Source organism: Passer domesticus, chromosome 7, assembly GCF_036417665.1.
Source record: "Passer domesticus isolate bPasDom1 chromosome 7, bPasDom1.hap1, whole genome shotgun sequence".
NCBI lineage: Eukaryota > Metazoa > Chordata > Aves > Passeriformes > Passeridae > Passer > Passer domesticus.
The window spans coordinates 16,016,679-16,030,949 of NC_087480.1; the positions used below are offsets into that span (position 1 = coordinate 16,016,679).

A 14,271-nucleotide genomic window follows, 5' to 3' on the forward strand; every position below is an offset into this window, starting at 1 on the left:
TGGCAGCACTGCTGACATCCCTGTGCCAGGGGAGCCAGCTCATGGCTGTGCCCATGGCTGCGTGGCAACGAGGGCACTGGGTCTCCTGGGCTCTCTCCTTCCCAAGCAGAAACATCCTGATGCCACCTTTCTTCTCTTGGCTTTACTTTTCAATTATGGCAAAAGCAGTAGCTACAGTTGCTTGGTTTTTTTTCAGCTACGTCTTTGAAAACTGATGTGTTGCCACTGGATGCATCATCAGATTTATTTTTTTTTTTAGCTGTTTCACTGCATCAGAAACTTATTAAAGGAAGGAGAAAGTCAACAAGACTTGGTCTAGGAGAGCCTGTGCAACACTTCTCATAGAGAGAATTTAGCTACCCATATTTAAATTGTGTTAAAAAAGAAAAAGTTACCAGGCAGGACAACAACCCAGGCTCCATTCAACCACCTTCCAAGGGGCTGTGAGGATCCAAGGCAGCTGCCAAGGGCAAAAGAATCCTTGAATCAAGCTGGAGCCGTGTTTGCAGGGGGAAAAAAGAAGCTGTTAATGCTCTGTGTGACTCCTGACCAGCAGAGAAAATCCTTTCGGTGAGTGGTGATGATTAATTACTAATGATAATTAACCTACAACAACAGTGGCACTCAGAAACTAGAGCAAAGTCACACATCCCATCATGTGCAGCTCTGAATGAAAACAGAGCCTCTGCCCCAAGGGATTTCTTTTTAAAAATGCCTAGAAATGATGAGTGACATAACTGGAGCTTCTCCTCTCTGGAGCGCTCCCCAGGGCGGGCGCAGAGCCCTGTGCAGGTACCACTCTCCCTGCCCAGGCTGCTGCCTGTGGCTCGTGGAGGGGCTCTGCTGCTTCAGCAGCACCTCCGAGGGCATCCTTGGGGTTTCCTGTGCTCCAAGCCTGCCCCAAACCAGGTGCTGCATCCCCATTCCCATCTGGAGTCCATCCCATCGCCCTGCAGAAGCGACACCGGCACTACCCAGAGTGCTGCCACTGAGCTCGACAGCACAGCAGGGGCATGGAGCTTGAAATCAGCCCCCTTTGGGTGCCTAAAGTGATGCTAAGGGCCCTCTGAAGCTAGGGGAGAGAGAGGGGAAAAAAAAGGCACTGCCACATTCTTGATTTCATCTCGCAAGCTGTGAGATCCCACCCCTGTCACTGCCTACCCCTGCTGACAGCCGTGCTTCCTACAGAGCAAATGGGCTTGGAGCTCCGTGATCAAAGTCATTTGCATTGACTTCCATGGCCTGGTTTCCCTGCCTGGATCCTGTCCCTGGAGCTGCTGTGCCCCTCTGAAGCAGGAGCTCTGGTTTGTGGCCTCTTTGGGGTTTGCTGTGTCTCTGGTTCCTGCCCAGAGGAAGGGAAGCTGCTGCTGGTGCTGGGTGTCAGCCCTCACCTGCAGGGCCAGCAGCACTAGCACTCAGAGCTCTGCTCTGCCCCAGTCTCCTGGCAGAGGTGGATGTTTGCCCGCACAATTTCCCAGCCAGTTTGTCCTCTCTGCTCCCTCCCAGGTGACGCTGGCAGCTCACCCATCCCTGAGTCCAGTCCAGACAGGACTCACTCAGCAGCCCCTGCTCGTGCTCCTTGGAACATCTCAGCAAAGAGCTCAGCCCCCAGTGGGTGGCAGCTGGTGTCCCCAGCCCAGTCACTCCCCTGTGCTCTCTGTCCTGCTCACCAAAGGGCTGGAGCAGCATCTTGCACTCTGGGAGAAAAGGAGGTCTCCATGGCAGCTAGCACGACAGGAAGACTGTGCAAGAAACTTGATTTTTTTTTCCCCTTACAGAAAATGCTTCTATTTTTGACAAAAGGCCCTTTTGAGGTATGAAACCTCTTATGAAACTTCTCCCACATCAGTGCTTTACATAAACTATTTTGCTGTAGTTGTGTTATTCATTGCACACGTTTTACACCAGCATGAACCAGTTTTTCTCCAGAGAGTGGAAAGGAGAGCCTGGCTGTGGGGCAGGGCACCCTGGAAGCCACATCCTCTGCAGGTCACCTCATCCAAGCCATGCCTGTCACAAACAGCATTTCTGCCCGCTGTGACTCCTCCAAACAAGGCAGACAGAGGAGAAAAGGGTCTCACAGCACAAACAACAACTTCAGCCAGGTGTTAACGAGGAGAACACAGTGTTCATGGGCCAGGAGCATCCCACAGGTGCCCCCCAGTCACAGCCCCTGCCAAGGTGAGTGCACTGACACGGTCCCCAAGAGCCCGTGGCCTCAGAAGGATTTACAGGGGGAACAGTCCATTCCCTGCACTGGACTCTCAGATAGTTATTTTATTTTCCTCTGAGCCTGAGATGCCAGGGCTGATAGCAGACAGTTTGTTTCACAACAAATGTACAGTGATAGGTCAGGGGAACAAGCGAAAATGCCACCTTTGAGGGGAATCAGATCATTAAAATGTCACACTAGTATCTTGGGAAGCCAACTGGAGATTCCAGCTACAATTTCTTGTTCCCTCTGCTAGAAAAAAAAAAATAAATAACACCTGCCAAGCGAGACCAGGCCTTGGTTTTATAGAGATTACTATTTTTTGAGTCACCATTGTTTCACACCACTCTGCCAGCAAGAAAGTAATGATCTCATTTTACATTGACACCAAGGCTGGTTTTGGGGAGGTAAAAGCTTTCTCCAAACCTGGCCTAAAGAATAAACAGAGTGCTCTGGGAACAGTAGCACAGAAGGGAAACCTATGGACCACTCAGCCTCCCAGCACATCTAATAAACATTAAATTAATGACAGTGACTTGACTCTGTGGGTTTTTCTGTTCTCCCCCTCCACGCTGCTATTTCTTGCCATCCAGGTGTCCTGGTGATTTTCAGCCTCTCATCCCATCCCGAGAAGCAGCATTTTCCATTGAGAAATATCGTGGTCTGGGGCTGTTTGCAGCTCTCAGCTGTCTTGATTGGAGCCTGCGGGGGATTTCTCAGTGCTCAGCTCCCCAGCCGTGTAATGGAAGGAATAATCCTTACCTCCAGCATGTGCCCTTAGCACCAAGGAACCCTGCACTGCTCTCATCAGCCATTGTCCTCCTCAGAAATCTCCTTCCCAAGAAAGTAAGGCAGGAGGTCTGCACAGTAACTGCACATTTTGCAAGAAGCCACGGCAGGTAAAGCCAGCTTCTTGCTGTGCCTCTTTTCCCATCTTCCAGAGGAGGTGCTAAGGAAGGGGGCAGGTGCTGGACCCTTGTTCCCTTTCCAGAACCCTCCGTGTTTCAGTCAGCTCTCACGATTTACCCTTGTCCTCTGTCTATTTGCTTTCCAGGCTCTCACTCCCCCCCTCCCTTGGCAGGGCTGGGATTTGCTTCCCACAGCAGCTCAGGATGGAGAAGTGGAGCCAGAAAAGCCTTTGCTGTCAGGTTCCCTTATCTGGGCAGCCAGTGACAGGACAGCTGATGGCAGCAGCCACCACCACGGCTGCCTGGCTGCAGCTCTCTCCCTCCTCTCCTGAGGACCTGCTGCCTCGCCAGCCAAAGCTCCCCAAACCCAGAGCCCCTGAAGGAGCCCTCAGCTCTCCCCTGCACTGTCCCCAATTGTCCTCGTAGTGCTTCAAACCCTTAATTTATCTTCTGCCACCATCCAGCTCTCTGTTCCACGGGAACAAAGCAGGGCAAGGGCAGCAAGAGGAGCAGGCAGCGAGGGGCAGCTGAAGCTCCCCCTGCCCGGGCACACACGGAAAATCAAAGCTACCTGGGCTGGTGTTTGTCAACACCAGTCTGGTCCAGGCGAGATAATAACCACCAATGCACAGAGCTGGGTGCACAGGATGAGGAGGGAGCAGCTATTGTGGCTGCCTGAATGGTTTGACTGCTGGCAGAGGAAAGCCTTTTGTCCGCTGATTTTTCTTTCCTTGCACATGTACTTTGCTGGTCATCTTTTGTGTTTTCTCCCCTCTCTCTCTCTCTCCAACATCAAATTACTGTGTTTAGAGGATATTTCCAGAACTTCAGGCAAAGCTAGGAAAGTGCAATTCCAAGGAAGAGCTTTGCTGCTCTGAGCCCCCACTGCTAAAGGGGATGTGAACCCTGCACTGGGGTCTCACTCTGTTGGTTGAATTCTCCCTGGCAAATTTTTAGCTCTTTTTCTGATATTTTTGATGAGCCATTTTCAGCGTGTTAGGCACAAATTAACCATAGGGTTCATCTGCCTCCAGAGTGATCTCTGTGCCACAGAGCGAGCCAGCCAAGCCCCAGCCAGACCTTTGCTGTCTTGGATTGGATGATGGGATGATTTTTTAATCAGCAGAATCGCAGATGGCAAATAAATGAAAAGCTTCCAAAAAACCCCCAAATTAATATTTATTTATGCTGAAAATCACTGTCCCTTTTGTTTACAGCATATTCATGCATCGGGAGGGTTGTGATTGTTTTGATTTTCCCTGACCAGCTCCAGCTTTGAGCACAGGAAATAAGCGAGGAAGGTTTGGAGTCATGCCACACCAGAGGTGCAAGGCAGGGAGACACCTGAGAACCAGAATATATTCACAACTGGGGCTTTGATTCTCTAATCCTCCTGGCGTTCACATGCAGGGGAGAGAGGGACTGGTTAACTTTGAAACTCCAGAATGGCCTTGGTGTCCATAAAGGTTTTAGAGAGAGCTTGCAACACAGCAGGAACCAGGGATTAAGCTCTAAATCCATGTTTTGTCCCTGAAAAGCTGTGCTGATCGCTAATAAAGTGAACTCTGCTCTCAGGAAATATTTATCTACATCTTCAGAACCCCCTGCACGGGAGTTGGGCACGACTGGCAGGCAGCAGTTGGGAGCAGGACAATGGAAATCCTTCAGCTTGAGCTTGGGGAGCCCCAGCTGAGCAGAGCAAGGGCAAAGGGAGGGGGAAAAGCCTCAGCAGAGCAGTGACAGCCCCAGCAGAGCTGGGGAGCTGGGTCAGGGCAGAGGACAGCACCTCCGGGCACTGCCACTGTCCCCATGGAGCTCTCGTCTGTCCCCAGTGACAGAAACCTCACTCTGTGGCAATTCCCTTCCAGAGGGCTCCTGCCAAACACAGAACTGCCCAAACCCAGCTCTGATCTCCTGTAGCTCTCTCCAGGAGCTGAGGGAGCCCCGGAGTGAGTCAGGCTGTGCAGCCTGTCAGAGCCAGGCAGGGGGGAGCTCTCCCCAGAGCTGGGGCTGCACCCAGCTCCTGCCTGGGGATTGTGGCTGGGGGGCCTCTGTGCAGAGCCCTTGGCTCCCTCAGCCCCCAGGAGCGGGATATTTCAGTTGGGAATAACTCCTGCTCTGGTGGAAGGTGTCCCTGCCCACAGGGACTGAATTGAGATGTTCTTTCAGCCCCTTCCAACCCAAAGCATTCTGTGATTCTTTAAAATGGTGCACACAATCCAAGGGTGTTGTGAGGGGCAGGCACAGGATGGGCACAGACCAAGGGTGTAACTTCTCTTCTAATGAAAGCATGCAAGGAGACATCAAATGGAAGGGAAAACCAGAGCCCCCAAACCTAAATAAAGTGGGGGTTTTATACCACAATTAAAACAAGAAACTCCTTTCTGTGTCACTGATGAGTTCAAGACCAAATCACAGAACAATCCATCAGGAGTTTTAATCAGAAATTTCCAGTCCAAAGGGACCAACAACAATCCTTTAGTCCAACTCCATGACCACTTCAAGGCTGACCAAAAATGAAAACAATTATTAAGGCCATTGTCCAAACAGCTCTCAAACACTGACAGGCTTGGGGCATCCAGCAGCTCTCCAGGAAGGTGCTCCAGTGTTTGACCACTCTCTCTGGAAAGAAATGCTCCTAATGTTCATTCTGAAAGAAATGCTCCTAATGTTCATTCTGAACCCCTCCTAGAACAGCTTTGAGCCACTCCACCATCACTGGGTAGCAGGGAGAAGAGCTCAGCTCCTCCTTCCCCTCCCCAGGAAGCTGCAGAGAGCAGTGAGGGCCCCCCAGCCTCCCAACAGAAGGGGAACAAAATTAAACACCAGGATGTGGCTCCTACAGGCAGGTGTCTGCATCACAGAGCACTGGGAGAGAGCTCTGGTGAGGATCTGTGAGATGCATGAGAGTGACACAGAACTCAAGAATACAGGAGGCATCTGCTCTTTGAGTGCTGTCAGAAATCAGACACTCTTTAGATAAGGCTTTGGGCTCTCCCAGTTTAGTGCCTGCAGACTGGGAGCCCAGCAAAGACTTGCACTGGCATTGGGTTAATTTTAGGAATACCTGCCTTTTCTCCTTTGCATAGCAGAACAGTGTGTTTTCAGCAAATGACTTATTTCCTTTGAATAAATGCAATTTCTAGGCACCTAAAGTGGTACAAAAATTCAGTTCAAATTCCCTGAATAGCTCCCACCACCAAAAGAAGCAACAACTGCTCTGAAGGTTTGAGAAAAATCACATGGAGAAGGGTTGGAGCCATTCAAACCCCCTCCTTTCCTTCTTTTCCCAAAATGTTTCCATTTCAGGCCCTCCTCTGCACGCCAGGGACAGGCTCCAGCCCAAGAAGCCCAGCCCCAGTTTGGGACTGGGGTCACAGCCCCCAGAGCCCCCTCCCCACCACCACAAACCTCTGTCCTTCACCAGGGCTGGTGCAACTCCCAGGAAGGGCTTTGAACCCCCCTGGGGCTGGAGCAGGACCCTGACCCAGAACAGTTCCAGCCCTGCACCAGCTGCAGTCCTCTCCCAGACACCTCTGTGCTCCAGCCATGTCCTAAACGTTCCCCACCTGGAGCCTCTGCCTCCCGGGGCAGCTGTGGGGCTCAACGAGCTGCACCAGGGCTGGGCATTTCTGCAGACCCACCTGGCTCTCTTAAAGTCACAGAATCACAGCATGGGCTGGGCTGGAGAGCACCTTAGACACCATCAGGACCTCCTTCCACCACACCAGGTTGCTCCAAGCCCTGTCCAAACTGACTCTGAACACTTAATTTCCTCTCGTTATCCCCCTCCCTCCCCAAACCACCAGTTGCAGTTGAGATTAAACAATTTCTTTTGCCACCTGCCTTGAAGAAAATGACATTTTCTAAGCAATGGTTTAAGTGTCAGGAGATTGTTTGAGCTTTGGAGGGAAGTTCCCCCATGTGGCCACCCTGTTCCAAGCAAAGGAAGAGACAGAGCACTTCAAGGGAACATACAAATTATGGAAGGACACTTCAGGGGAGACACGGAAAGGGGAAGGGAGAGACACTCAGGGGAATATATAAATTATGCTGAAGAGGGTTTGGATGAAGGCTGCACCCAGCTCCTGGTAACAGCAATGCACCAGGAGCTCCTTTCACAGCGTGGCTGGCCAAACAGCTGCACTCACAGACCCTGGATGTCCCCCCAGAGAACATTTAGGGGCTGCAGAACCAAAGGCTCCAACATCCAGCCCTGGCTGGATGCAGGTGCCAATTGCTGAGCGTTGCCTTCCCTGGGATGCCTTCGGGTGCAGGCTGACTTTCACTTGGAGAGGGCTGGGAAGGATGAAAGTTTGACAGGAAAGTTTCACAGCTATGTGTGCTTGGCAGAAAGCTCTCTGAATGTAGAACCTGAGAGCAGAATAGAGATGGAAGCAGGTTTTGATATAGAAGAATAAATAGATGTGTAAATTGAGGATTGCTCAGCCTGTCTTACTGGACAGCTAAGAAAACAAAGGTTATATTGAGTTGGAAAGAGGTTTTATGATTTAGAGCAAAGGATAAGCTGACCAGAAACAAAACCACATTTTCACCAAGCAGAAATATTCCACAGGCAAACAAGACATGTCGATGTGGCAAGTAGAAAAAAGGTTTAAGAATTTTCCACTGCAAGAAAACTGAAAAAACAACTTTAAGCTTAAACTGTAACATACTAACTCATGAGATTGGACAGTATTGACCATAATATGGTAATGATAGTAGTTATGATATGCAATAGGTAATAGTAAAGCATTGATGGTTGTTATGTATGAAGATGCACAGCACAGAAAAATATATAATGCATTATGACCAAAACTAAAGTGTTTCAGGCTTGCCTGCAGCTGGAGCTGGCAGCTGCAGACGTGGCTCTGTCACCAGGACCCTGGAGTGCTGCAACGTCTTGGGTACAATAAACTGCATTTTGAAGAGCTGCCTGGAGTCCTGCATCTCTTGTCTCAGGCTCTACCTGAGAGGAAATCAGCTCTGTACAGCTCTGGCTGATTTTACAAACTGGGAACCTTTCTTCAGAAGCCCAGGGCCTCCTGGCTGGAAATGTCCCCCTACAGGCCCAGCCCAGAGTAACTTGTGTCCAGAGGGGATCATCATTCCTGTTTGATTTCAGAGAAGCCACAAACACTCATAATCACAGCTCCAAACAGGCATGGTGATATCCAGCTCTGAATGAACATCTCAGCTTCCAGAGTATTTTGACTAATATAGTACACATTGACCCAAATTTTGGGAACAGAGAGGCTCATTGATTCAGACTAGGTAGAACAGAGCACGCTTGTGGGGGATGCATTTGAAACTAATTAGAAATTGCTCCCATCAGAGCTGCTTCTGTCCCTCTTAATTACTTCCCGCAGCATTAAAGTTGCCTTGCTGGACTAGCCCTGAGAGCCACTGGACTTTGTCTTCTCACAGGGAAAGGATCACTTCTCTCCAGGGCTGGGTTTGGGGAACAAAGCACATTCTGCTTGTGTTTAACTCCCATTATTTTGTAGAGTGCTTCATGAAACCTTAATTTTTTTTTTCCTAAAAGTATTCTCTGCAACTAAATTCCCCTCCATTTTCTCCAGGCAATAAATGAATTTTGTTTACAAAGTGCTTCAACAAGGCTTGAAATTTCATTTACGGAAAATGGGCGTCAGATGTCCAAGGCATTTGAAACCATGCTGAAATATGGCAATTTCAAGCACTTACCTGTCTCTTTCCTGCAAGCCTCCAAATCAAAAGTTACCATGACGACGAAGCCCACTCTCAGTCCAGCAGAATGAATTGGTTTGACATGACGTCATTATTAGCCAAGACCCGAAAAAATTATGCAAATGAGGTCCCCAGACAGCAGGATTGCAAAAAGCCCAAACAAGCAGCACAACAATTGCTCTCTAAACTTAGCAAGGGAAGGAAAATGTCACCCAACTCCCCAGCAATAATTCTGTAAAAGCCACCAAATGTGTTGAGCTCCTCTCTGTGTGCCTTGAAGGAGAGCTGCCCTGTGACAAAAGGACTTGATTTCCACCCTGACTTTTCCACCCAGCTGCCTGCTCAGCCCAGCAGACAGGCACTGGTGTTCCCAGTGGGATGCTGACCCCAGGTTTGCACTGCACTGCATGCATGGCCACCCAAAAGGGAAAGGAGTGGCTGCTGTGGGTGAAATTAACTTCTGGCCACCCCGAGCTCCCCATGGCCCTGCAGCATCCTCACCAAGCAGGGAGCTCTGCACATCTCTGCTCCTTACCTGGGACATCTGTGGTGACAGGCCCCCACCTCAGGGCTCTTTCCCCATAAATCAACCTCTACATCTCTGGGACAGGGGAAGTTGCTTAGAGATGCTTCCCTTTGTGTCACACCAGCCCTGGGAGTGCCCAAGGCCAGGCTGGATGGAGCTCTGAGCACCCTGCTCCAGTGGAAAGTGTTCCTGCCCTTGTTGGGGGTTGGAATGAGATGATCCTTAAGGTCCCTTCCAACCCAGAGCATTCAGTGATCCTGTGAGACCACAGCGAGGTGAACCCAACCTTCTCCCCACGATGGGGCTGTGAGTGAGGTTCCCCAGTCCCAGCTGATGGAGTGCTCACACTTGACAAGGACTGTGTTCTGGCAGCAGCTGCTCTCCAGAGGAAGGAGGGGGAGTCCCTCACAATGAGTGCTCGTAGATGGTTATTCAAGCATAATAAATCCTCCTTATCAATCCTGTCTCACCACCCCTCCTGATTTATGCAATAAAGCAGTAAAAAGGCAAAGGCTAGTTTTACAGGCAAACTGGGGATTACAGTCAGCCACAGACATGAAAAATTCACTGTGGCAAATAGAAATCACAAGAGGAGCCTAAGCAGCTTCCTTTGGATGCTGGGAGAGGGGCAGGTGAGTTATGGTCATTTCCAGCACACGTCTGGGCTGATGTATGGCTGGGCTGGGGTCAGACCACAGACTGACTGCTCCCAGGCTTCTTGGGTAAGTGTACAGCCTGAATATGCTGACAAAATTCTGTGTTGACTTCAGAGTTTTCTATATTATACTGATTTCTGTATCTTTTTAAAAATCCAGATCACTGCCTGGTTGTTTTGTTTTGTTTTGTTGGTTTTTCTTTTGTTTTGTTTTGTTTATAAGTGTTTTTTTCCTGGATAACCTCAGCAATATTATTTTGTCTCTTATTCTTCACAAAATCCCAAGAAGCATCTTTCTCCTTTCAAGCAAGTTGCCACTTTGCTGGGAGCTGGGAGCCTTTGCCTTCTGATTGCCTCATGAACAGACTTTCCCTAGACCTGTTCTCAGCTCTAAGCCTGGAGTTTACAGCACCACATCCCACGGAGAGTTTATAGACCGGAAAACCTGGCTTCTTTTCCCCAGCTGTGCTCTCTGTGTAATAAAGAAAATACTGCTTTTTCCTACCAGCTTGTCCTCCCTGATGTCCTTGGACTATTCCTGCTGCAGTCCTGCTCCTCCCAAACTGCTGCTGCCACTGCCTCCACTGCTATTTATGGGGCATCCCAAAGCACTTTCATAAAGTACCTAAAGCTCAGCCAGCTCCTGCACCTCTCCCCTTCAGAAGAAAATCCCCTAGGGGCTGTTTTTCAGAGATTTTCTCTCTGCCTGCCAGATGTGGTGGTGATGGGGGTGGCACAGCCCTGTTGGCTCAGGGTTGTTGCGGTGGATGCTCCAAGTGTGAGGACACGAGGCTTGACTCCATTTTTCTCAGAGGGCTGATTTATAATGTTATATATTATATTAAAATACTACATTAAAACTATACTAAAAGAACAGAGAGAGAAGAATGATCAGAAAGCTACAAAGAACAAGAATAGAATAAAATACATAACAAAATCCTGTGACTGCTCACAGCCTTGGCACAGGTGCCTGTGATTTTGGTCACTAATTGAAAACAATCCACATGGACCAATGGAAGATGCACCTGTGGCATTCCACAGCAGCAGACAGTTATTGTTTACATTTCTCTCCTGAGACCCTCAGCTCTCAGGAGGGGAAAAATCCTAAGAAGGGATTTTTCATAAAATATCATAACTACACAGGGTCCCTGCTGTTCCCAGGCTGGCTGAGTCCCCAGTGCCACCTGAGTGTCCTGTGGCTGTGCCAGCCAGATCCCCATTGCAGGACCCCTCTGCAGCCCTGGGGTGAGGGGTAGGGGAGGCCTGAACCCCACCTGGACCCTTCCCTGCAGCAGGGCCCACAACAACACGGGGTAAACACCAGCTTTGCTGGAAATGCTGCAGAGCTGTCCAAGGAAGAGACCTGAGGAGCTCCCCACTCCTTTTGCCTGGGGTCAGAGCAGGGCTGGAGCAGCTCCTGCTTCCCCTGAAGCCATCCCTGTGGCTGTGGGATGAAGGGCTCAGCCGTGGCTGACACCCACCCCCAGCACTGCAGGTCATCAGTGCCCTGCTCACCCTGCTGTGCCTTGGGGGGACGAGGGGACATCTCCCTGCCCCTGAAGGACACGGAGGCACCACGGAGGGGGGTTGTTGGATTAAACCCTTTCCTGACCCAGAGATGAGGGAACTGAGAGGTATTTTATTCCATTTTCAGTCTCATGAGAAGGGTGAGACAATATAGATGTTATAATTTATGCCATCACAATCAGAAGCCAACTATTTCTTAATCACAATACACTGTAAGTGTTTCTTGGCCTATCAGCTTTTGCCACACCATACTGCAAACACCTTAAAGCCAATCATCTAAAATTACTCCTCATGGGTCCTAATACAATACATCTTCCATAGTTCTACTTCTCCAAAGTATCTACTCTTATTTACAAGGCCATCCTTTGAAACTTGTTTCTAGCTCCATGTCTCTCTCAGCAATGCCTGTCCTATTCCATGGCATTTCTAAGTCAGCATTTCTGATGTCAAAGTTTGCACACAGATGCACACCGTGTGAGCCTTCTGTCGAGTTTTGAGACTTTTTCTACAAATCCATTTCCCACTGGTCTGTTCTGGCTGCTGCTCTCACCTCACCCCCCCAAGGGTGGAAAGGGGACATGGTGGGACACAGGAAAGGCCACGGGAGCTGTTCCCACCTCAGCCATGTGAGGATGCCCTGAGCAGCCTCTGCAGCTGCTGAGGAGAGAATGGATCCCGGGAATACACAATCCTGCCCTGTGCACAGGGGAAACCACAAAGTCTCCAGCTGTGTTTTCCTGCTGACAGGCTGCTGATGGATGCATTGGGTCAGGAGGAACTGTGGGATAAAGAAGTGTTTGCTTACAGGGCAGCCAGCACAGCCACAGTGATGCCTGAAAGAACCTTGAAATAAAATACATGTTTTTGAGATAATGTTAATATAGGAGGTGATATAAATGCTTTATGGTCTTTACTGGAGGCTTGCAAGAGCAGACATGGAAAATATCCACAAAATGCTCACCCCTCTCATGGGGTGAATACAGTTTTAGAAGTTTAGCAAATTAGAATAATTGACAAAAATCACCAATTAGACATATAAGATGTGAGGTAATTTCCCCCTCTCTAAATCCTCCCCACTCAGATGAAAACTGAACTTTATCAAAATATGTCTCGAAGAGCTGTTTTGCAGCCTTGCAGAGTGTTTTGTCTTTTTGCCTGTGAGGGTAGTATAAAGGTAGGGAAAACTAGCTATGAATACGTAGGCTACAAATACGTGTGTAAAGAATAGAGAGAATATACAAAAGAAAAAAAGGCAAAAATCATTCAGCATCAATAGTTCTGGGAAGAGCCCTGCAGATGGGAGTCGTGCAGTGTTGGACCCACCTGGCTCAGAGGGGGAAGGAAGCAGAGAAAAGAGCTCCTTCTGCAGGAGGAACCCTGCCTTGGTGCTGGCATTTTTGATCATACCACTCCAAATGAAGCCTTTATGGGGCTTCCTAAAAACAGAGGCCAGACAAAATTAGAGAAATAAAAGCAGTTCTGTTTATTGGAGGGCCTTCAGGTACATTTAAGGCAGACAAAGCCCCCCCAGGGGCTACACCCAAAATGGATGACAGGTCAGGGGTTGTCACATTTTTATAAGTTTGGTCCATTTGCATATTGGGGGTTAATCTTTCAATTCCAGCTTCAGGTAATGAAGTCATTGACCCCAGGTTTGCTCCCCCCAACTAATTTTTGTTTCCATCTCTCTGTTCTGAGGCAGTGAGGAGTCCTTGATTGCCAGGCCTGGAGAGGAATTGCTGTGTCTGCCCTAAATGGGAAAGCAGCAGCTCACACTGTACATGGAGTTTAGAGTTCTACACTAAAGAATGGCAGGATTACAAATATATGAAAATATAAAAGCTACCATCCTAAGGCACCATGAATGTGTGAGGGCTGGCTTTGGGGACCTTGCCCATCTCACGAGGAGCTGGTTTGCAGAAGAGGTTTCTGGAACAGCAACACTCTAAAGGCAGAAGGAAGTCTCTGTTCCTCAGAGGGGATCCTTTCCTTCACTGTGGGGCTGAGCCATCCCCACTGGCCTCTCTGGGGGAGGAATGATCTGCTCCCCAGCTCCTGGCACCTCAGGAGCCACACGTCAGCAGTTCTGCCCTCCCCTACCCTGAGCACTTCTGTGTTATGAGCACCTAATAATAACAGCCAGCTATTGCATTCCTGAGACACCTGTCAGCCTGAGCACTAAGTGCTGAGGTAATAAATACTTGTTCAGCTCTGCCTCTTCTCTGCCAATTCTCCCGGCTCTGTCTGTTTTCATTACTATTTCTTTTCTGTGGACACTGCAATTACACTCTGTTCCTCTTCAGGGTCCTTGTTCTAGGTTCAAATAGAGAAGTGATAATGCAAGGAAGCATTTCACATCGCTGTTTATTTTTGTCTTCTGAGTCAGGAAGATCTTTTCAGGCTGGGACCAACCCTGTGCAGTGTTGATTAGGGAAGGACTCAGGCAGGGGGGCTGGCGGAGTGGTGAGGAAAGGGGGGAAAACTTCAGATTTGAGTTTTTATGCTTTCAGACAGTGGTGGGCTGCTCTTGCTGAGGCCACAAGCCCTGCTCCTTCCTCAGGAAGCCATAAGTATGCAGCTTGTGCTGCTCAGACCCATGATAACACTCCATCTGCCACAGCAGCTGCGAGCCCCAGCTCTCCCAAGCCTCCTCTGTCATCCGAATCTCGGAGGAAGAGGGAGGATTCAGCTGAATGCAGCAAATTCAAATGCCTAACTTCTTTCTTTTTTTTTT

The 14,271-nt window shown here is 49.3% G+C and overlaps 1 long non-coding RNA gene across 1 annotated transcript; it reads right to left on the reverse strand.

Moving 5' to 3' along the window:
- Positions 1-5,501: 5,501 nt before the first annotated feature.
- On the reverse strand, positions 5,502-6,642 carry LOC135304101 (uncharacterized). The gene is made up of 2 exons (XR_010365543.1): positions 6,532-6,642; positions 5,502-6,270 (listed from the first exon to the last, which is right to left on the reverse strand). It is a non-coding gene; the product is annotated as an uncharacterized LOC135304101 (long non-coding RNA).
- Between the last annotated feature and the right edge of the window lie 7,629 nt (positions 6,643-14,271).